The 24,254-nt window shown below is 34.5% G+C and overlaps 1 protein-coding gene and 1 pseudogene across 4 annotated transcripts in view; one reads left to right on the top strand and one right to left on the bottom strand.

Moving 5' to 3' along the window:
- Positions 1 to 24,254, top strand: part of ERBB4 (erb-b2 receptor tyrosine kinase 4) — a 1,129,074-nt gene that overhangs the window by 199,218 nt on the left and 905,602 nt on the right. The window lies entirely within an intron of this gene.
- On the bottom strand, positions 1,051 to 1,557 carry LOC102988080 (NADH dehydrogenase [ubiquinone] 1 alpha subcomplex assembly factor 4-like; annotated as a pseudogene).

The raw sequence follows: 24,254 nt of genomic DNA, 5'->3' as shown, positions 1-24,254 counted from the left end.
CTGTACGCGGGCCTCTCACTGTTGTGGCCTCTCCCGTTGCGGAGCACAGGCTCTGGACGCGCAGGCTCAGCGGCCATGGCTCATGGGCCCAGCTGCTCCGCGGCATGTGGGATCTTCCCGTTCCGGGGCACGAACCCGTGTCCCCTGCATTGGCAGGCGGACTCTCAACCACTGCACCACCAGGGAAGCCCTGAACCTTCTATTAATGGTGATTATTTTTGTAAACTATTATGACAATGGACTGTATTTTTAAATGATGACCATAACAATATCTCCAGTCTCACATGTTACTCTACAATGTGACCTTATTCTTCACCAACAAGAAGTGAATTCTATTTCCCTTCCTCTTGAATCTAGGAAGGCTGTGACTGCTTTGCCTGATAGACTACACACAAGTAGTAGTGTATGACTTCCAAGCCTGGGTCATAAAACTGATGCAGCTTCCACTGTGTTCACTAAGAGCTTTGAGCCACCATGTTAGAAGTTTGACTATTTTGAGGCCATTATCTTGTGACATGCTAAGCTACATGGAAAGGCCACATGAGGCGCCCCTGGTTGGCAGGCAGTCTTATTCTTTGACTCATTCAATCCCAGACTCCAGCCATGTGATTGAAACCATCTTGGACCCACCAGACCATCCCATCTACCAGAAAAGTACCACTGAGTTTCCTCAATGACTAGAGAAGCAAAGTCATGCCCATCTGAGCCCTGCTCAAATTTCTCACCTACAGTATTGTGGTATTAATAAAATGAAAAAGTTGTTTTACACCACTAGTTTTTAGGGTCATTTATTTCACAGTAGTGAAAAACTATTATGGATTTAGTTAACAAGTATCAATTCATTAGGCCCAACTTGGAGATTCAGGGTTGATTAGAGCAGAAACATAATATCTATATCTTTTATTGGTTTGTTTAAATTTTTTTAATTTTTATTTATTTTATTTTAATTTTATTTTTAAAATTTATATAATTTAATATGCTAAAAATGAGAAAATAAACAGGGTACGGGGACACAGAGTACATTAAGGAAAAGTAATTTCAAGATTCTCTTCATTTTGATTATATTGCTTTCTTGCCTTCAGGGGGTAAGGTTTTTGACTTCAAAAGTTACAAAATATTTAAGAAGAGAATTTACATCTTGCTATTTTCTCAGCAGTCCATGTGTCTGGGTAAAGTTTATGATTATTGAGAAGTGTCAGTGCCTCTACAATGGAAATTTTGCCTTTGGGAATGTTCTTAACATTCATCATGTCAGAATGATGGTCTTCCGGCAACCTGAACTCCTTTGGCTTCTGATGTTTTCCAGCATCCTTTACCTGCACAGAAGACGTGGTATCTTTGGAATCGACATACACATCTTTTAGTAATGACAGCAGTTTGTCATTTTTTTCTAGCAATTTCTCCCTCAATTTCTGGATGGCTGCTCATCTGCTCTTGCAGGAGGTTCTTGGTGGAGGGGTGCCTGGGAGCGGGGAAGGGCTTCATCCTGCTGATTTCCCATTGCGCCCGGTTCTCTACGTTGAAATTCCTGATTGCGTGAGTCACCGCAGCCCCCATTTCTTCACAACATGATGCCCCTAAGTTCACACCACACATGTGGTTAAACACTGGCATGGGCAACCTCCAGGATGCACTGGGCTAAAAAATTGTTTTAAATAATAGCTTTCTTGAGGTATAATGTATATACATACCATAAAACCACCCATTTTTAGTGTACAATACAATGATTTTTAGTAAATTTACTGAGTTGTGTGGAATTAACATCATCTAAAATTAACCCAATTTTAGAACATTCCCTCCCACCCACCCCCAAAAAAAGCCTTACAGAGGAGTTTTAGAATATTTTCCCTAAATAGGTCCCTTGTGCCCAACTGCAGACAGACCCTCTTCCTACCCCAAAGCCACTTAAGTTTGACTTTTTCCTGCCTCTGTAGAACTGATGATGTGTCTTTGATCTGGTTTTGGACTCCCAGGGAGTTCAAGTCCAGAAGATCAAGCAAAACGTGTGAATCTGGAGCTTCCTTGAATACTGGGTCTGAGTTATTTTCCTGTTAGACTCTGCCGTGTTTGCCAAGAGTCTCTTTAGTTTCTGAGTCCGTAACATAGTTTTTAAGAGCATGAACCTTGGATTGTCTCAGTTCAAATTGTATTTTCAACACATATTTGTTGTGTGTCATTGGACAAGTTACTTAACTTTTCTAATTCATAGTTTACTAATTATAAAAAGAGAATGATGTTATCTACCACATGAGGCTATTGTGAAGATCAAATTAAATAATGTACTTAAAGTACTTAGAATAGTACCCAGCATGGTAATAACAATAATAGTAGCTGTTATTTAATGAGTACTTATCAGTTTAGCTGGCACTATACATGTATTAACTCATTTAATTTTCTCCCAAACTCCATGAATCAGGTGGCATTACTGTTCATAAATGAGAAACTGTGTACCCATGGGCAAATTGCTTAATTTCGGCTTTTCTACTAGAAAGTACCAAAGCTATTAACACCCAATGAATAGTTGTTTTATTTAGCATGGGACTTACTAGGAACTTATTTGAGTCATAGCTATTAGAATTCCCTCATTTCTCTCTTTGGAGTCTTAAAACCTGTGAATTTTTCTGTCTTCTCAGCCAAACATATCCCAACACACACACACACACACACACACACACATATGCACATGTACACACACACACACCACTTCTTTTGGATTGCAAATGTCAATCTTAAACATGGTAGTTTCTTAATAAACACTAACTAAAAGAATGGATGAAAGAACAGATGCATCTGTGTCTTGAGGATGTCTGCAGCCAACTTTGGGAAGGGGTAAAAATCAAAGATCAGATGGCTATAGAGGCTCTGGAGATGTCTTTGGTCATGTAAAACATCATTACTCCAGAGATCCCAAAATATAAAAGTCAGTGTAATCTCAGACATTCTGTCTCCTTTAGTGATGCAAGAATATTTTAAAGAGTTTTTGTGACAACATATGGAAGTACTTTTTTTATTTTACATTAAGGAGACTAATCACTTAATCATTGTAAGCAATTCACCAAATATTTGGTCAGGAGAAAGAAAAACATTTGAATTACTATATCCAATGAGCATATTTTTGATGTGTGTTATAAAACTTGTGTATGCCTGAAGACAAAGGACTTTAGAACCCCCTTTAGCTTTAAAATGTATTATATTTCAGAATGATTTGTCAGATAAAGATAACAGTGATCTTAATACCAACGCAAGATGATAAATATGATTTAAAAGTAAGAATCATAGTATATATACTATGTATATGTAGTTTACATATAAACTTTTGCTTTTTGACCTGAAATATTTTATGGACATATTTCTTCATCAGTATTTATCATGAAATGCATACAAGCAACTACTTTGGATACTAAAAACATCCTAATTTGGGGTCCATAGTCCCTGGATTATATTATCGTAGGTAAAGCCAGTAAGATATTAACATTTAAAAGCTTTCAGTTCTTCTGTTCTCTTCAAGAGTCTATCAGAGACTCTTATTTATCACCTTGTATAAGATATACAGGCAGAACTCTTCATCTGGCATGTCATTACTGCCAGATAATTAGACTGATGAGATCATGGACAAACAATTTTATTTGGAAAATAATAGGGAAAATATTTCTTATAAATATTTGTCAATATCTATCTCCCAAAGGAATGTGTGCTTTTAGTTAGTGATGATACTTTGTTTCACACTTTAATCTCTGTGCTGCATTTTAACTCAGTTTTGGTAACATGGCTTTTGCTTACAACCTCTCCTAAGCAGCTAGTCATAGAACTTTAATACACAGGAATGATAAATTATACAAACACATTTGCTGCTAACTCTCTGATAAACTTAGCAACAAAGAAGCAGCTGGTACTTTATTGCCTATAACTTCCTACATATTTCCCCTAAGTTCCAGCTAAACAAGAATACATTTGTGTTTTATTTTCTTCTAATTAAGTTGAAGAGAAAAACAGAGTCAGGGATTGATGGCTTTCAGATTTAAAACATTTCTGTTATAATTGTCAGGCAATCAATTAACCAATTTCTGAAGGACTTAATCTTTTTTTTTTATTGTTATGTTTCTCATTTCCTTCAGTTTTATCCTTCTAAAAGGAAAGGTTGTTTTTTTTTTCCTTCACTTTTCAGAGAGAGAATTCATCAACTATAGGAATGAGCAAGCCAAATAGATCAGCGGCAAATTTTAAATATAGTCCATATGAGATTGTTTTCCAGATGTAAAATCTACAAATCTCTTTTTATGAACTATCTTTAGATTCATTTACTCTACCAAGAATCACTACAGGTTAAGGGCTCGAAGGGATTAAACAGGAGAAAGTACATTAAGAATGATTAACATGTCTCCTTCCAAAGTGAATAAAGTTTTTAACATGGAATAGCTATTCATGAATCATTCATTATTTACTTTCAGTAATTTTGGAACTAAATTGGTCTAAGCGCTGCAGATGTTATTGTTACATTATTCTAAAGATTGGGGGCCTAAGATGGGCTTTTGGTGTGCTAGTACAGTTTTGCTTTTTTTTGTGGTATGCGGGCCTCCCTCTGTTGTGGCCTCTCCCGTTGCGGAGCACAGGTTCCGGACGCGCAGGCTCAGCGGCCATGGCTCACGGGCCCAGCCGCTCCGCGGCATGTGGGAGCCTCCCAGACAGGGGCGCGAACCCGGTTCCCCTGCATCGGCAGGCGGACGCGCAAGCACTGCGCCACCAGGGAAGCCCCTACAGTTTTGCTTTTTAGATTGGTAGTGGTTACATAGGTGTGGTCACTCTGTGTTTATTCATTAAGCTGTACAATTATTATTTGCATACTTTTCTGGATGAATGTTATACCAGAACTTCAGAGGGAAAAAGAATTCCTGAGCCATGACTGAATGTTAAAGATTGGACACCTCCTCAAGTTGTCAAAGATCATTTTCCAGAATCTTGTAAAAATGAATGCAATATTCCTCATCCCATCACATGCAAATAACTAATATTACCTCAGAAAACATGATATAAACATTATTTGCTATTGCTCTTTTATGAAGAATTCTATACTAATCTTCTCATAGCAAGGAAATAGAGTTAGTACTAAAATTCTAGTTATAAGATTCAGAAAAATGTAAGCAGGATCTACCTACTTTTTTTCCATTCATGTCTTTTAAAACTGTATTCTGGTGTTTATTAATTCACAAAAAAATGTACAATGCCTATTATGTGGCAGACACAGTTCTGTGAATGCAATAATGTAATGAATCAAACAAAGGAAAAAAACACAAACCTCTGCCCTTAAGCTGTTCAAGTTTTTCTTATAATACTGATGTTAATCACTATGATTGAGTTAAATGATAAAACTCTATGTACATTAGATGTTTTGAGAGTGAGGGCCTGATGAACTAGTCCTGCTTGGTTTAGTCTGAGACATCATCACCAAGCAAATGATATCTGAACTGAGACTTCAAGGATGTGTAAGTAAAGTTTATTATTTGCTATAACAGGAAGTTCAGAGTACAGCAGGTTATTTTTCCGCAGGCTTAACGATATTATCTGCCATTCACAGTGCTGGCTTCATCTTAGGTCTGGTTACCCTTGTCCTCATGAGACAGCTGCCAAAAGCAACTATGGAAGCATACTTCTTTTTCATGTCCAGCAGGAGAGGGAAAAGTGTTACAATTCACTAATTCATTGAGGAGTGTCATACGCTTTTAGGCTTAGGTCATTCTAGAGATTCGTGTGGGTTAATGCATACTTGAACATTTCAGAATTTTGTGATGAAGTTGGAAGTAAGGTGTGAGGGATGTGAGGGGTTGACTCCTGACCAGGCAACCAAGGACTTCTACCATAACGGGGATCTTAAACAGGGTAGTCAATGAATAGGCCTAAGAAAAGCAATGGTTTCCTGAAATTTTATTGACATTTTAAAAATCTGTGCATATATTCATTTTGCTGGGGAAAGGGAGAAAATCTTTCAGTATATTTTCTATGTGGTACATGACTCTAAAAAATAATTAATGCTCCAAAAGAATGATGCTCAGAATAATCATGGTAATCTCTCACAACACTTTTACCTTATAAAAACTGCCTTATTTTATGCTAATGATGTTTCTGGTAGGCTAGCATTGCCTACATTATCATTATCATCATCATCAATATCATCATCACCATCACCATCATCATCATCATGCTATACTGTTACACTTTGAGTGGTGAAGTGAGTTCCCCAAGGCCACACAGCTGATGACTACTGGGTTTATTAGGAATTATCACTCACTATTGAATGATTTTTCTTTACTGCTTGCCTTGGTAGAGAGCAGAGAAAGAACAATAAACATAACAGTCTCAACCCATTTCCTACACTACCTTTCCTAATTCAGATGCTTTTAAAAAGACACTATAGCAAAGTTCTTAAAATAGTCTTTGCTTTAACTCTTAGATAAAAATCAGAATTAGAAAAATAATTTTCATCAAAAGCATCTGGATGATGCCTAATTTGGAGAAAATAAAAGTATGATTTAAATTATTAAATGAGTAAAAACAGCACATAGATCTATATATAATCATTTAGTCAAAAGAGGGCCTTTTGGTGGTGGAATGATTAAAATGCAATAATGAAAGTAAGTAGTTTCTAATATGGAAATATGTAGAAAGCAATTCTTACACTTGTGTTCATTGGTTAATTATTTCTAGGCTATAAAAGATTACTCTATTTCAAGTAGAAAAATTAGAATTGTTTATTTTAAATGTGAGTTAACAATCCAATTTTTATTCAATCAAGCAATCAGCTCCGTATTTTTTTTTAAAGTACTGATTTCAAGGTTGATATTATTTCTTTTTTCAGCAAGGCAGAATAACATTTAACAGAGATGTTAGCAAGCAGCTCGTTCAGTTTACCACATGTATAGCAAGTGATACTCTTTCTAGTGCTACATGTCCAAGTATTTGTACTGAATGCTTCCGTAATGTCAATAATGATCCACTATTCAAAATTAGATGTAGCCCCGATTTCTCAAATGCTTGAGTGATCATTTTCTTTAGTAATTGAGTTCTTCATAGAATTCCACTGCTTGATTACTTGCTCAGTAATCTAAACATATTAATTTGAAAAGCTCCATAAGCGTGTGGCCAGGATAATGGCAGTGAAGTAATTGCAAGGAAATCTTTTACAACAGACTTATTTTCATCTAATAAACTCTTTCCTGATGGTTAACCGGCATGCAGTGAATGTGATATGACTTCTAAAGTGTATGTGCATTAATGTATCTGTTGAGATGGTTGAAGATTAGATATTCTAGAAGGCGCTTAATAAGCACTTTAAAAAGATGTTTTTAAAATAGTGTGTGTGTGTGTGTGTGTGTGTTAGTTAGTTTATTAGGAGATATGGATTTTAAGAGGAAGACAAGGGCACTGAAATTATGCTAGATGCCTTTCCTATGTTGTCACAGGTAAACCTCACATTAACACTGTATAAGAATCTACTACCCCTGTTATGCATATAAGGAAAAGGGAACTCACATTGGTGAGATTATTTGCCCAAAGTCACAAGTCTAAACCACAAGTTAGTTCTGCCTGATTCTAAACCAGTCCATTCTTCAGTTCCTGCCTCATCACAAAAGGTTAGCTATAATTTTAGAGGTATATTCTAGCACTTTACACTAAGTATAAGGGCTCAAGTTTCAAAGCCCAGAGTTATATTAGATAAAGCCTCCTAAATGGAAAGGAGGACCATAAATGTTGAATCTATTCTGGGGCACTTATAAACGGGCACTGTACAAAAATATCATATTATTATATTTACTAGTTTGTTGTATCTTTTAGATGCTACATATAAGTGATATCATACAGTATTTATCTTTCTCTGTCTGACATTTCAATTAACATAATGCTCTCCAGTAGGGAGAGGGAAGAGGGGAAGGGTAATATAGGGGAAGGGGATTAAGAGGTACAAACTGTTAGGTATAAAATAATCTACAAAACCGATAGCTAGTGGGAAGCAGCCGCATAGCACAGGGCGATCAGCTTGGTGCTTTGTGACCACCTAGAGGGGTAGGATAGGGAGGGTCAGAGGGAGGGAGATGCAAGAGGGAAGAGATATGGGGATATATGTATATGTATAGCTGATTCACTTTGTTATAGAGCAGAAACTAACACACCATTTTAAAGCAATTATACTCCAATAAAAATGTTAAAAAAAAAAGCTACAAGGATATATTGTACAACACAGGGAATATAGTCAATGTTTTATAATAACTACAAATGGAGTATAACCTTTAAAAACTGTGAATCACTATATTGTACACTTATAAGTTATATAATATTGTACATCGAATATACTTCCAAAAAATTGCATTATATTTCAACTGTCAACCACAAGAAGGCAGAACTCCATATTTGTATCTATTTTTATAACAAGTACAAAGTCAGCTGACTATTAGCATTTTAGAGAAGTGATGAAGAATAGATTTCTTGGTTGGTATTCCATGAATGATACCACCAACAAATCTAATTCACTGTGAATAATTCCAAAGGCATTTCTAATACCTTATTATGCTTGAAAGATTCTGAAATTTAAGCCGAACTGTTAGCAAGAACACAACTTTTGTTGTTTTTATTCTAAATTCTGTCCTATAAGCAGGTCAGTACCTTAAATTTCATTAGATTCTGATTAACTGAAGCCCTTATCAACTTCTATAGAAACAGATTTATTTGGTAGGCATTTGCTTGACTTTATTACCTTAATTTGTAGCTCCTCAATTAATCTATTAATTAATTTAGTGGCTGTTTACTTCAAACACAAGGCCTTAATATGTCAAATCATACAATAGTAAAACAAAACATTGTGATAAAATAGCACATGCATAGTATCAATAAAAGAGCACATGTTTGTAGTAGTCCACAGACTTTATGAAACGTGGATTACCGTATCAGTCTATATTATATTCTAATTATCGCATATTACAATTTTATAATGGGAATTTTTGATATAGCTTCTGGTAACAGGGCCTATTGCTGCCTTTCATATCTGGGTTTAAAAAATACAAATGTAAATATAAAAAAAATGAGTTTTTCATTTTATTTTGTTTTGTTATGGAGCAAGATTTTGGAGATAATAATAATAATTATTATTATTATAGTAATGTATTGGCACTGCACTGTACAATTTTCACATCACTTTATGGTAATCATTATGTTTGATTCCCACAACAGCACAGGTTATATAGGGCAGGTAATCGTCATCTACCTGTGACTGAAAAGGAACCCCCAGCCCCCCACCCCTGCCCAGGGCTGGCAAAAGGTCGAAGAGAAAAAAGAATCAGGCCTAAGAAGGATAATAACTTCTTTGCTTGTTTTTAACCCTGGTTTTCTGTGTCCCAATAATTTTCTCCTTGGTAGAATTCTCAAACCTTTTCTCTATTCTCACTCCTACCCCCGAAGACTCTTACCTTTTCTTCCCCTCAAGCTCGTGGGACTCAGGATATAATAGCCTAAATCTTGTTTTCTCTGACATGTAGATACATTTTCCTTTAGTCCTTTCCATGCAAAAATCCTACTGTTAAAAATTATTTTAATTTTTCCTTGCCTGTGCAGCTTTAGGAACAAATGAGGTGAGGGACTGGAGAATCGAGTATGTTTTCGCTAACTGCCCTATTTCTTATTGGTTCACTATTACTAAGGGTGGGAAAAAAGTCTAAACTTGAAACTGCATTTTATTCCCCTGAGGCAGTTGGTAAGGAATTTGGTAGGCTAATTCCTGACAGCCACAGGGGAAAAAAAGAAACGAGAAAGAAAGAAATGTGCGACTGGGAAATCTGCCAGGCAGATTTACCCAATCAGGACATACCAGGCTTTCTTCATCCCACACAGCTGAATCCTAATCCCTAACTGCCCCCCTCACCTCAGTATACAACTCCATCACTTTCACTTGCTCAGACCAGCTCATTCATGCAGCTTGCTCATGCAGCTCATTCAGCTGCATTTTTAGGATGCAGAAACAACAGCTTTGGGGCTGTATTGGAGGGAAATCCCAATGCACCTGTCTAAACGGGACATTGAGGATGCTGGGATTCCTAAACAGATCTTGAGAAGGTGAGAATATATGGTGTTCTGGCCCTTAGCTTTGCAACTCCAAATGAATTTATCCTGGTCACGTAGTTCTTTAGTGTTCTTACAGACAAGTATATGTTGAATGTTGTGGCTTGAGAAAAGGACTGGCATTGTTTACATAAAGAGATAAATTCTAACTTACTGTTTATTGACTTGGAAATCAATCTTTGGAAGAAAACAGGAGGAATATTACTTGAGCAGTAACATAGGCGTTTGAGCTTCAGTCTTCTCAATCATAAACTGCAGGTATTGGATAAAATGTACTTATGTGCTTCGAATTTAAAATTCACAGCTTCTAGTGACAAGTAACATACCACTTATGCTAAGTCGTTTCACCATTGGCCATGTTATATTCAGTTATAGCTAGATTCAATTTTTACATGGATTTAAGTGCTTGGGGTTGCTACAGAGATCTCTTTAAGAAAGGTTGCATTTTAAACTTGCTTGGAAATTTTGAGAAAGCTGGGCAAGTACTTATTTTAAATTAAACAAGATGAACCACAAAGCAAGATGAAAAACAAACACAAAAATGACAGTCACAGTGATAAAAAAAAAACAAAAAACCAAACAAGCCAGAAGAAATGAAGGTTGAACTGAAGCGCCAGGGAATGTTTAATGTGGAAGGTACCTGAAGAGGAGGAATCTCTTGCTTTGTTACTATTAATCATTTGAAGGCTCTGATGTATGAAAAATGAAATAGATTTGTGTTTGGTTAAGCAGAAGTGAAACTAACAGGTAGAAATTATTACAAGTAGCTAGATTTTTGACCCTAAAAGAGGAAGAAGTTTCTAGCAGTTAGACTTGTCCCACAAAATAAACTTCCTGGAGTAGTAGTGAGTTTAACACCTGAGGTACTGGAGGTAACAGACATCACAGTGACATTACAGCTAGAATCATTGCATTTGGATAAGTCTGAAATGTCTATAATCCCATGACCCTGATGTGAAGAGAACACTGAAGCATTACAGGGATTCGTTTCCTTGGCTTGGTTTAGCCTTGGCATGTGGCAAAATGCCAGCAACTAGCAAAGCTGTGAGTATTTTTACTTCAGCTTTCTCCTTCTCCATTCTATACTTTTGCAGGTAAGAGGCCCAGAAGTTTCAGCTTCCAGAGAGGAATATCCTGGCAAGACTTACATGATTAAAAAAAAAAGTCTTTTAAGTAGAACCTTAAAAAACACGTTTCTGTTCAGTAGATTTACTTATTATAATGTAATAACAGTCTACTTGTGTTTAAGGCAACTCTTTTCAACTCCAAGTAAGTTAGTTTCAGTTTTCCCACAAACCAAACAACAACTATTGTCTTGTTCCAGCCTGTCAAAATGTTCTAGGTAAAATCAAATTTACAAGAAAGATATCTTGTTACATATTGTTTTTCTTTCCTTTCTGAATTTTTTTGGTCTTTTTTCTGTCTCTTTTTATAGAGACTAACTCAATTTATTTCTTACCACATTTATTTTCAGAAAAGAAATAACTAACTCAAAATAATCCCTTTGAGAAGGAAAAAAAATCAAATTCATAAACAATAGACTAGGGAGTTCTTTCCTCATTATGCGATTTCCACATTATGCTATTAATTTTGCAGAACAAGCAAATGAAAGAAATGCCCGATTACAACAGTAATTATATCAGAGAAATTTAAATACCCTCAATTTTAAAATGCAGCCTAAACTGAGCAGGTTTGTTGGTAGGCTGTTGAATACTTTAAGCATAAAGACTTTTTTTCATGTAGACCTGTATTTGAGTGCCGCCTGTACCATTTACTAGTTGCGTGATTTTGGACAACGTATGTACTCCTTCTGAGCCTCAGTTTATTGAATTTGTAAATTAGGAATAATAAAAATACCTACTTCAAAGGATTTAATGATAATACAAATAAAAGACTTAGCCTAGGGATACCTGGATCAAGTTTAAGTATTCATTGAAAGTTGGTCATTATTTTAATTAACTTGAGGAGGATAAAGCCCATAGTTTTACTAACATCTCTTTCTTGGATAGCTCCTTGTATGTGGACTTTGAAAGATAAGTGGGGAACATTATTTTAAAATGATATTGTGGCTTATATTTGTTAAAGCTCTTTTTTTTTTTTATGAGTTACCTTATTCAAGGGTTTTTTGTTTTCCTTGTAGAGAAGCACAGAAGGAGACTAAACAGAAAAAAAAAAAAAAATGAAAAGGATGTTGGAAAAGCCCAACTGCCTTTTAAATATTTTTGATTCCTGTTCACCGGAGATTTTAAAGGAAAATAGGGCAGAGTGGGGCAGTGAATATAGTCATTAATAAGATAGATACTGGTCAGTATAGAGTAAATATGTGGATCTGTGGGTTATGGAAGATTGAACCCTTGTGAGGAACAATGCACATTTAAGAAAAAGTACACTTTTTAAAAAAATTTGTGATTCAGTCATGATTTTAATTCAAAATTTTTAAAAAATCTTTTTTTTTTCCTTTAAATAGGGTTGATGATGATCTGAAGATACAGAATTCCATGTAGCATGTTCCCATGCTAGCAAAAAGAGTGAATTTACTAGAATTTTGGGTCCTTTAACACTAATCAGTCTTTAAAATACTAAGTTCTGACATAGAAAATGAGAACATTTTTTTTTCATAGTCAAGAATGATGAGTAGGATCAAGAAGGAATAAGTTCTAGTCCTAGTCTTACTGCTTTATATCTGTGTGTTTCGAGACATGACATTTACATTTTAGATCTTATTTCCCTCATCTGTAAAACATGAGCCTGGACTGGATACGCTCTTGAACTTCTTTTCATTTAGAAATGTCTGCCATTCTAAGACTTCTTTGAAATTATATTTTTAAGGCTAGATAAATATTTTGGCCATATACCATCATACAAAAATGACTAATTTCTCAAAATGTATTTTAAGGACCACTTGAATTAAAATCACCTGAGCTGATTGTTAGGCATACTGATTTGGGAGTAACAACCTCAGTCCCAAAGCATCATTCTTGAACGTGGTGTTTACAATCTGTGTTTTTAACAAGCTGTTCAAACAACCCATATTCCAGGTGGCTGTTAAAATGTGAGAACAATTATTTTAGAATTAAATATCAAATATGGTTTATGATCAGTGTAATATCTTTAGGTAAGAGTTTTTAATTTATCACAAAGCTGTTTTATTCTACTACTTGAAGACTCTGAAAAGAAAATGATGAGAATAGGGAATTTCTAATAGCTTTTTTAATCTATGTTTTTGACTGTGTTGAGTTATCCACTGGGGAAAAGCAGTTAATAAAAACCAATGTAAGTAAGTGACTGAAATATTAGTTATTTTAGTACATTAAAATACTTACAAAATGTGAATTGGAACATAGAAAAACTTTCTCAGGCACTTAATAATTATTTTAAAAAATGTAAAATGCACTAACTATAGATTTTTGAAAATATTGAATAAAGAACATACTATAAATGGGTAAGGGAACAAAAACACTCTAGATTTTAATCTAATTATCTTCAGTATAGCTGCTCCCAAATAACGTTCTCAAACCTGTAGCTGAGTCAAATAGATTAATGATTAAAAAAATCATTTATTCACAAACTACTAAAATAAACAAGTAGTTTTAAAAAAATAAACAGCTTTATTGAGATATAATTTCATACCATAAATGCATCCACTTAAAGTAAGTGTTTTTTAATCACTTAAAAGTCTTTCTATTTTTAGGAAGATGCTTGCTCAGCTACTAGTCTCTCAGCTGACACCATACATTCCAAACAAGCAATTTCACTGGGCATTTTATTGACAAACCACTCTTATAAGAATGTCAGGGGCTATCTGGGTGCAATTCTGTAAAAGAGCGATTTTGAACTTTCACTGGGTCATTCAGGGTTCTAAAGTAAATTCACCTGAAAGCTTATTTAGTGTGAATGAGAATTGCCATGCAGCTTGATGAATGTGAAGCTGAAGAAGATTGATGATAGAAAAGGGGCATGGGGGTGGACTTCAGATGGACTTGCTGCAAGGGCATAGCCATCAGATTTGATTAAGGACTAATTTACGGGGTTAGTCCTTGCATCTCTTTGATGCTAGATTATCAAGTGGTTCCCACTTCCCCAAAAGGAAGTTTAAGTTTCCGTAGAGTCCAAAAAAGCATCCTTATAGTGTGTGTGTGTGCGTGTTTGAGATTATTACAGTGCATCATTCTACACTAGGTAACAGAAAACAAAAGTCAATAAAGTTTCTCTTATTTATGAGGATACTATTGGGATGAAAATAACCCAAGGTACAAAGGAAAGAAGAGGGTTTGTGATAGTTTCTTCAAGGAATAATTGTCATTTAAATCTATAGATTTGTTATACATTCTTCTGGTCAGTAATTTCTTGGAACTTTTTTTTTTTAATTTGTACTAGTAGGAATCAATATTTGGCTTCTTACTTCCTCATCTAATTACTATTTGGAGATGCATTTATTAAAAGATTAAGATGGATCTCATGATGTAACTGCTCTGTTAAGTCTTTGTGAGTGACTGTAAGTTTATATTTAGCTCCATATTGTACATGTGTCCTCTGTGAATTCAATTATTGCCTTTAGAAAATAATTAGCTCTATGTAATGTCAGGAATTTTTTGTATTATATAATATGTTTCTCTCCTTTGGCATCAAAGTTCAAAACAGAGAATCCATGTATCAACAAAATATCTGAAATCTGACCATTGTATTTTGTACTACGGAAAACTAAATATCACTGTGTGTGAGCTGGCAAAGTGGCACAGACCATTTGGAACATCAAAACAACTGTGGTTTCTACCCAGACATGGGAGGATGTTTGCATAACTCTGGAAAAAGTTTCAGACACCGTGGCTTTAACATCAGACTCTTTAGAATTCTTTCATGATATTATTTATTTTGCCAACATAGAATCTATAACAAATCAAAGCTATGTGTGGCAATATCCTGTTTTTAAAGTAATTTTTAAGAAAGTTAGTAGAAGTGAGAAGTAATAATTGTATGTGTGATGTATGTGTGTCTGTGTGTATTTGTGTGTGTCTGTGTGTCTGTGCATACCTGTGTGTATCTTACCTAGAAACTTAGAAGCCACCTGTTGGGTTCCCATTCTTAACTTGCTAATCTTTCTGAGACTAATCTAATTAAGAGAAACCAAATTTCTAACCCAGATACTCAAAATGATGTAAGACTTGCTATTTGTTATTTCTTGAGTTATCTTCTCCCCAAATGAATATGCAAATTGAGAAGATGAGAGGAGTGTAATGATATTATGTTCTTTTTTATTCTTGTAGTCTTATGTGCAATGATAGTAAAGTAGGATCAAATATTAAAAGAACTACAGGCTTGTAATTAATAAGCATTTTCTATAATTCTTGCCTATGATTCTTAGAATTTATTTTATTTGGGTGTGTAATGTATAATGTGTACTGTGTAATGGTCAAAGCTCCTGTTTTTTTTTCATGACTTGAGAAATCTCAAAGTACCTAAAGGTACCTCAAACCATGACCAGACTTTTTTTTTTTAAGACAAAATAAATTGTTTAAATTCTTCCACAGAAGCAACTGACAAAGGATTAATCTCCAAAACATACAAGCAACTCATGCAGCTCAATGTCAAAAAAACAAACAACCCAATCCAAAAATGGTCAGAAGACCTAAATAGACATTCCTCCAAAGAAGAAATACAGATTGCCAACAAACACATGAAAGAATGCTCAACATCATTAATCATTAGAGAAACGCAAATCAAAACTACAATGAGATATAAGTCAGAAAGAGAGAAACAAATACCGTATGCTAACACATATATATGGAATCTAAAAAAAAAGAAAAAAAATGGTCAGAAGAACCTAGGGGCAAGATGGGAATAAAAAGGCAGATCTACTAGAGAATGGACTGAGGGTACGGGGAGGGGCAAGGGTAAGCTGAGACAAAGTGAGAGAGTGGCATGGACATATATACACTACCAAATGTAAAATAGATAGCTAGTGGGAAGCAGCCGCAAAGCACGGGGAGATCAGCTCGGTGCTTTGTGACCACCTAGGAGGGTGGGATAGGGAGGGTCAGAGGGAGGGAGATGCAAGAGGGAAGAGATATGGGGACATATGTATATGTATAACTGATTCACTTTGTTGTAAAGCAGAAACTAACACACCATTGTAAAGCAATTATACTCCAATAAAGATGTTAAAAAAAAAATTAACACAATGGATGTTAGAAATAAAGTTTCATTGGTAAATAAATAAATAAATAAATAAATAAAAAATAAATTCTCCCACAAACTTGGGACTGTTAATTAATTCAGCCTCACTCTATTATACAATTAGAATTTAAACTCTTGGTGTCTATGTCTGTTAACAATGGAAAGTAATCAAAGAAATAATGTTGATGATTTATAATGACTTGGCCATAGTAAAATAGTAAATAAATGGAAGGGAAAGGCTCATTCTGGGTTAAAAGACCTGGATGGAGGTCACAATTAAGTAGTTGTCTCAAATATTTTTCATTCTTAATTGACACTTTCCTTTAATTCCCTTCTTAATGAGGTAAGTAGTAAATGAATTCACATGCTAATTAGTGTTTGTACTAAATATCTTTCAGAAGTTTCAAAAGTTGATCCTTCATGAAAGGAGGTCACCAAAATATTCTTTTTTCTCCATTCTACACTGTTAAGTAAAATAGAAATTTTTTTGATGCATAAGTAAACTTACAAAATAACCACATTTTTCAAATGAATTACTTGAACTGTTTACTTTTTAAAAAAATATAATACCACAAATTATGATCTCAACTTCTTGGCATCCACTTTGGGATGCTGAAACTCACCAAAGATGTTGTTTGAAGTAAGAGTCCTTGCACATGTTTTCAGAAAAAAAAAATGTGCTAGGAAAAACCAAAAAAAAACCTGAAAAAAACAAAAAACCACAAAACTTAAAAATCAACCAAACTGAAACAAGGATAGACAAAGACAGCTTCAAAAACCTTTTATTCATGTGAACGTAGGTGCAATATTTGCAATTCAATACTTTTCAAAACATTCTTGGCAAAACTGATCTCAGTTAAGTTTGAAAATAATTTGATAACCCAGTGTTTTAGGAAATTCATCATTTTAAGAAAAGATCTAATTTAGCCAACTGATTTTAAAGTGTTATTTTACTTTTTTTAGTGAAAGGACTTTCTGGTCTTACAACTGATTTAACTGTATTTTCATTGGTAAGCTAGGTATCTGGAAGTTGAAGATAGTTTAAATTGGGGTGGTGGTAGATAATCACAAACGGAAATTGATTCATGCTGAAAAGCACCTCAAGAACTTTGAGATTCAATCTCCTTTACCACTGTGATAATTTAGTACAAGAGAGTAAACAGTAGTTAATGAAATTTGTAAGTGGGTCCAAATTGGTAGATGTTACCCAAGTTTATTAAGGATAAAGTAATTTTTAAAAAATGAGAAACTAAGAAAGATAATTAGAAAATCTGTTAAATGAATAATCTTAGAAAATGAAACTAAATTGTGATGTGTAAAATTGGTGGTAATACTGCCATTCTAAGAGATTTCATGATATTCATAAAATGACACACGAATTATGCTTCTACACAGATGGAAGAGAAGAAAAGAGCATTGAATCACATTCTGATTTATTATTTTGAATTGGGGTATGTTAATATCAAATTGTAAACGTTGCATATCAATAAAATGGAGTATTGATTGTTAACAGTGAAAAAAAGATAGTGGGGTTAGAGTATATTTATTCACACAAGTGGAATACTTGGAGTATTCTGAGGTATACAAACTATATGATGAAGTACACAAGATAAAAGCTAAGTGTCACAAAATAAGCCCGCATGGGTAGAATAAAATTTCTCAAAAGTTAGTTGTAAGAGTTCTAGTTTGATATCATTCACTTGCTGTGTTTGATAGAAAAGTGATATTACATTGGTATAATCTGAAATGTTTATCAGCTCTTTCCAGTTTCTAAATTGTGTCAGCAATAACATTTAAGCATAAACTCAAAAAATGTATCATAAACTGTAAATTGAACACTTTGGTACATAAAATTGATCAAAATAATTGTTGTCCCACAGGCATATATTTCCTTAACGTATTTTCATTAATTTCTAAATTGTCTAGATTCTCCTGCCCATATGAAGAGACTTACCAAATGTTTCCAGAATTCTTCACTCTACTTGGAAGGTTGAAAAAACTCACTAATTTCTCATTAATAAATGCTTTTGTAATTTTTAGGTACAGTATTTACTTACTCATAATAACTTTCAGAACCTGTTCATTGATTTTATAAACTTTCACAATTGGAATAATTTTAGTAATTTTTTTCTTATAAACTCCATATGGCTCACTTTCTTATAAACTCATATTGCTGTTCTGGCTTCCATTTTGTTACATTTCAGTTGATTATTGGGTGAGTTGAAAATGAGAAAGAAGCAGTGTGTTTAATTCATTTGTTGGAAAGATCTATATCTATGCAATTTTTAGGAAGATCTTTGCTCCTGCATTGAGCTTGGGATGCCTGATAAGAATTGGTGTTATTTTCTTCCTTAGAAACAACTTTCTGCCTCAGATTTAATTAAAAAAAAAAAAAATAGAAGGAGGAGTAGGCAGAAGGTGGAAGGAAAGGAGGAAGAAGGAAAGAAAAGCAAAAAAGAAAAGAAGGAAGAACAGAAAGAGGGGAGAAGGAAAGGGAGGAAGAGATGAAGAAAGCAGTTTGGGATCCTCTACTTTAGAGCTGTTCAGTTTGACATATTCACATATATTTCTGCTGTTTGGAGTCTTAATCAAGCACTTCAATAAAAAGAAGATAAAGGATTATTTCTGTGTATATCTGAGTTCTACCTTACTTTAAAAAAACTACATATAGTACTTAACACACTTAAAAATAATATAGAATGAGTTTACACTTTTAACGTGATCCATTTAATTTTATATAATTTGGAAACAGTACCTGGCAACAATGATATCAGTAATTTTTTTCCAACAAATATTTATTGACCACCGAGCTAAGGAATTTGTGGGTAAAATAGACATTCTTGTTTTCCTCAGTTTGTGATGAAGTGGGATTTATCCCAGGGATGCAAGGATTCTTCAATATATGCAAATCAATCAATGTGATACACCACATTAACAAATTAAGGAATATAAACCATATGATCATCTCAATAGATGCAGAAAAAGCTTTTGACAAAATTCAACCTCATTTATAATAAAAACTCTCCAGAAAATGGGCACAGGGGGAACGTACCTCAACATAATAAAGGCCATATATGACAAACTCACAGCAAGCATCATACTCAAAGGTGAAAAACTGAAATCATTTCCATTAGGATCAGGAACAAGACAAGGATGTCCACTCTTGCCACAATTATTAAACATAGTTTTGGAAGTCCTAGCCACAGCAGTCAGAGAAGAAAAAGAAATAAAAGGAATACAAATTGGAAAAGAAGAAGTAAAACTGTCACTATTTGCTGATGACATGATACTATACATAGAAAAACAAAAAAATCTTACAATTCGTATGGAAACAAAAAAGACTCCAAATAGCCAAAGCAATCTTGAGAAAGAGAAATGGAGTTGGAGGAATCAGGCTCCCTGACTTCAGACTATACTTCAAAGTTACACTAATCAAGACAATATGGTACTGGCACAAAAACAGAAATATAGATCAGTGGTACAGGATAGAATGCCCAGAGATAAACCTACACATATATGGTCACTTTATCTTTGATAAAGGAGGCAAGAATATATAATGGAGAAAAGACAGCCTCTTCAATAAGTGGTGCTGGGAAAACTGGACAGCTACACGTGAAAGAATAAAATTAGAACACTATATAACACCATACACAAAAATAAACTCCAAACGGATTAAAGACTTAATGTAAGACCAGACACTATAAAACTTTTAGAGGAAAACATAGGAAAAACACTCTGACATAAACCACAGCAAGATCTTTTTTGACCCACCTCCTAGAGTAACGAAATAAAACCAAAAATAAACAAATGGGACTTAATTAAACTTAAAAGCTTTGGCCCAGCAAAGGAAACCATAAACAAGACAAAAAGACAACTCTCAGAATGGGAGAAAATATTTGCAAATGAAACAACAGACAAAGGATTAATCTCCAAAATATACAAACAGCTCAATATTGAAACAACAGACAAAGGATTAATCTCCAAAATATACAAACAACTCATGGAGCTCAATATCAAAAAACCAAACAATCCAGTTAAAAAATGGGTGGAAGACCTAAATAGATATTTCACCAAGGAAGACATACAGATGGCCAAGAGGCACGTGAAAATTTGCTCAACATCACTAATTATTAGAGAAATGCATATCAAAACTATAATGAGGTATCACCTCACACTGGTCAGAATGGCCATTATCAAAAAAGCTAGAAACAATAAATGCTGGAAAGGGTGTGGTGAAAAGGGAACCCTCCTACACTGTTGCTGGGAATGTAAATTGATACAACCACTATGGAAAACAGTATGGAGGTTCCTTAAAAAACTAAAAATAGAACTGCCATATGACACAACAATCCCACTACTGGGCATATACCCTGAGAAAACCATAACTCAAAGGGTCATGTACTGCAATGTTCACTGCAGCTCTATTTACAATAGCCAGGACATGGAACCAACCTAAATATCCATCGACAGATGAATGGATAAAGAAGATGTAGCACATATATACAATGGAATATTACTCAGCCATAAAAAGAAATGAAATTGAGTTATTTGTAGTGAGGTGGATGGATGGACCTAGAGTCTGTCATACAGAGTGAAGTAAGTCAGAAAGAGAAAAACAAATACTGTATGCTAACACATATATACGGAATCTAAAAAAAAAAAAAAAAAAAAAGGATACTGATGAACCTAGTTGCAGTGCAGAAATAAAGAGGTAGACATAGAGAATGGACTTGATGACATGAGGTGGGAGGGCGACGCTGGGGCAAAGTAGAGTGTAGCATTGACATACACTACGAATGTAAACTAGTTGGGTGGTGAGAAGCAACAATGTAGCACAGGGAGATGAGCTCGGTGCTTTGCGATTACCTAGAGGGGTGGGAGGCTCAGAGGGAGGGGGTATGGGGACATGTGTATGCATATGGCTGATTCGCTTTGTTGTGCAACCGAAACTAACATCGTATTGTGAAGCAATTTTACTCCAATAAAGATTTATTTAAAAAAAAAACTACATTTAGTACTTACATACTTAAAAATAATTTAGAATGAGTTTACTCTTTTAATGTGATCCATTTAATTTTATATAATTTGGAAACAGTACCTGGCAATTTTTTCCAAACAAATATATATTGAGTACCAAGTTTATGAATTTGTGGGTAAAACAGACGTTCTTATTTTCGTCAGTTTGTAATCCACTTGGAAGACAGATATTAGATAAATTCACGGACAAATAAATATATAATCTCTAATTCAGTGAGTCATGGAAATTTTACCACCAGACTCCCACTAAATAAAAATAATTATTCAAGGTTATATGGCAGCAAACCAGAACTGCTTCACCTCACAATGCTTATACTGAGAAGGCAGGCAAATTATAAATCCCCCAGTTTCAAAGAGAAGCAGGGTCTTTCTCTGACTAGGGCTACTCCAGTGCAGTTCCTCTTCTGCTTGCTTTCTCTATTCTCCCCATCTTTCCCACCCCGCAACTGAGCTTACAATGTGAAATATAAGACTGAGAAAGACTTCAAAACACTGTCCAAGAAGGATCTTCACTTTCTTTAGGGTCCAACTACATTTGTTACCTCAAGGCAAAATCTGATAAATGGGGTGAAGAGCTGAACTGTTTCCAGCGTTGGTCTGAAAGTCTTTAAATAGTGCTCAGCAGTTGCCCCAGGGAGTCCTCTGCCTTTCTGTACCTGTTTACCAGGGCTTTAACTTTCTGAGTCTATAGATTAGGATGTGGATGTTACTTTCTCTGCATTTGTCAGTTTTGTCCCATAGAATTTCTCCCACTAAGGAATTCCTTACTGCTTGTTTAACTGGTAGAATCATTTTATTTACCAAATTGGTTATCAATACATTCTTTAAAACCTGTCCTATTTGTGGTTTTTAAAAGATTTAGAACTTGAGGAAAGGTAGATGCATATGATCAGTTCACTTGAATGATACACTTTGGATCCTCTCCCTTCCTTTCTAAGAACTTCATACTAGATCATGCAAACAAATCTGAGAGTGTGTTTAAGTAGAGAGAAGAAAAAAAAAATCTCTAATTTGTAACTGTGCTTGGTACATTTAATTTTGGTGCCTATAGTTCTCCTTAATTGGGTGTGAAGGAGATATTGCACTGCTCATGTGAAGCAGATGAATTTAAACCACCCACTGTGGAAGAGGAGACTCTGAAATTGATAATATGGAAAAGGCTGTAGTCCAAAAGTTGATGGTTAAAGAAACAAATTCATTTTGTCTCTATAAGTAAAAATGACCAGTAGTAAACATAGTGAGAAATTAAGGTTTATAGTTGTAGTGGACATTCAGCTGCATTCCCTAAAAATGCAACAATGTGAGAATAATCATTTAAAAACTGAACATGAGTGCCATTAACAGTTGGTGGCATTCTGCTTTATCCCTCCATAACTACTTTTTTTTTTACTATCCTGTTCCATACTTCCTTTGTTTTGCTCTCTTTCCCTTTTATTATCTCATCCTCTATTCTCTTTTTTCTATTTTCCCATTTATTTCTTCTTTATTCTGCTAATATTATCAAGTTACATATATAAATAAATAAAGAGATAAATAAATATATATATATATATATATATATAAAGCACCTCTGATTGGAACTAAAAAAAAATGATGACTCCATCTCTAATCTAAATTATTAATTTAAAAAATTATTTAACAAATATTTATTGGATTGCTACTGTATGTTCAGTAGTATCCTAGGCCCTATAGGTAGAGAAGTATACAAAGTAAAGTCCTACCCACAAGGAAGCTTACATTCTCTACACCTGTCCTGATAGCATAGCCACTAGCCATATGTAGCTATTCAGCACTTGAAATGTGGCCAAAATGAGGTGTGCTTTAAGTATAAAATACATGCCAAAATTTAAAGACAGTACAGAGAAAATAATATAAAAAATTCTTTAACAATTTTATACTGTTATACATTTTACATAATATTTTTTATATATTGGGTTAACTATATATTATTTAAAAGAATTTTGCCTCTTTCTTTTTACATTTTAACTGTGGCTGCTAGAAAAATTAAATTACATATGTGGCTCATATTGTATTTTTATTGGACGTTGCTGCTCTATAAGCTGAAGAGCCAATGGATATTTGCTGATTTTCATGGTGAAAAAGTGAACTATCTAGTTTCTTCCTTGAAAATGAAGTATTTTTCACTTAATCTTTCTCTCATTTTTTTGTTCTGTTTTCAAGAAACTTTAGAACTATATTTTTGGGGGGAGAAACTCAAATTCAGAGGCATTGGGTAGTTTGTCTAAGATAACTTAGGTAATCTATGTTAGAAATAGTAAATAAATTGAAATTGCATGACTTTTTCTTTTATTTTTATGGTCTTAACCATATTTTTTTAACATCTTTATTGGAGTATAATTGCTTTACAATGGTGTGTTAGTTTCTGCTTTATAACAATGTGAATCAGCTATACATATACATATATCCCCATATCTCCTAATTCTTACATCTCCCTCCCACCCTCCCTATCCCACCCTTCTAGGGGGTCACAGAGCACCTAGCTATCTCCCTGTGCTATGTGGCTGCTTCCTACTAGCTATCGATTTTACGTTTGGTAGTATATATAAGTCCATGACACTCTTACTTTGTCGCAGCTTATGCTTCACCTTTTCTGGGTCCTCAAGTCCATTCTGTATGTCTGCATCTTTATTCCTGTCCTGCTCCTAGGTTGTTCAGAACCATTTTTTTTTTTTTCAGATTCCATATATATATTAGCATACGGTATTTATTTTTCTCTTGCTGACTTACTTCACTCTGTATGACAGTCTCTAGGTCCATCCACCTCACTACTAATAACTCAATTTCGTTTCTTTTATGGCTGAGTAATATTCCATTGTATATATGTGCCACATCTTCGTTATCCATTCATCTGTCGATGGACACTTAGGTTGGTTCCATGTCCTGGCTATTGTAAATAGAGCTGCACTGAACATTGTGGTACA

Source organism: Physeter macrocephalus, chromosome 2, assembly GCF_002837175.3.
Source record: "Physeter macrocephalus isolate SW-GA chromosome 2, ASM283717v5, whole genome shotgun sequence".
In the NCBI taxonomy this organism is placed as follows: Eukaryota; Metazoa; Chordata; class Mammalia; order Artiodactyla; family Physeteridae; genus Physeter; species Physeter macrocephalus.
Note: the sequence above shows the minus strand (reverse complement) of the source record. Positions and strands in the feature narration are given on the sequence as shown.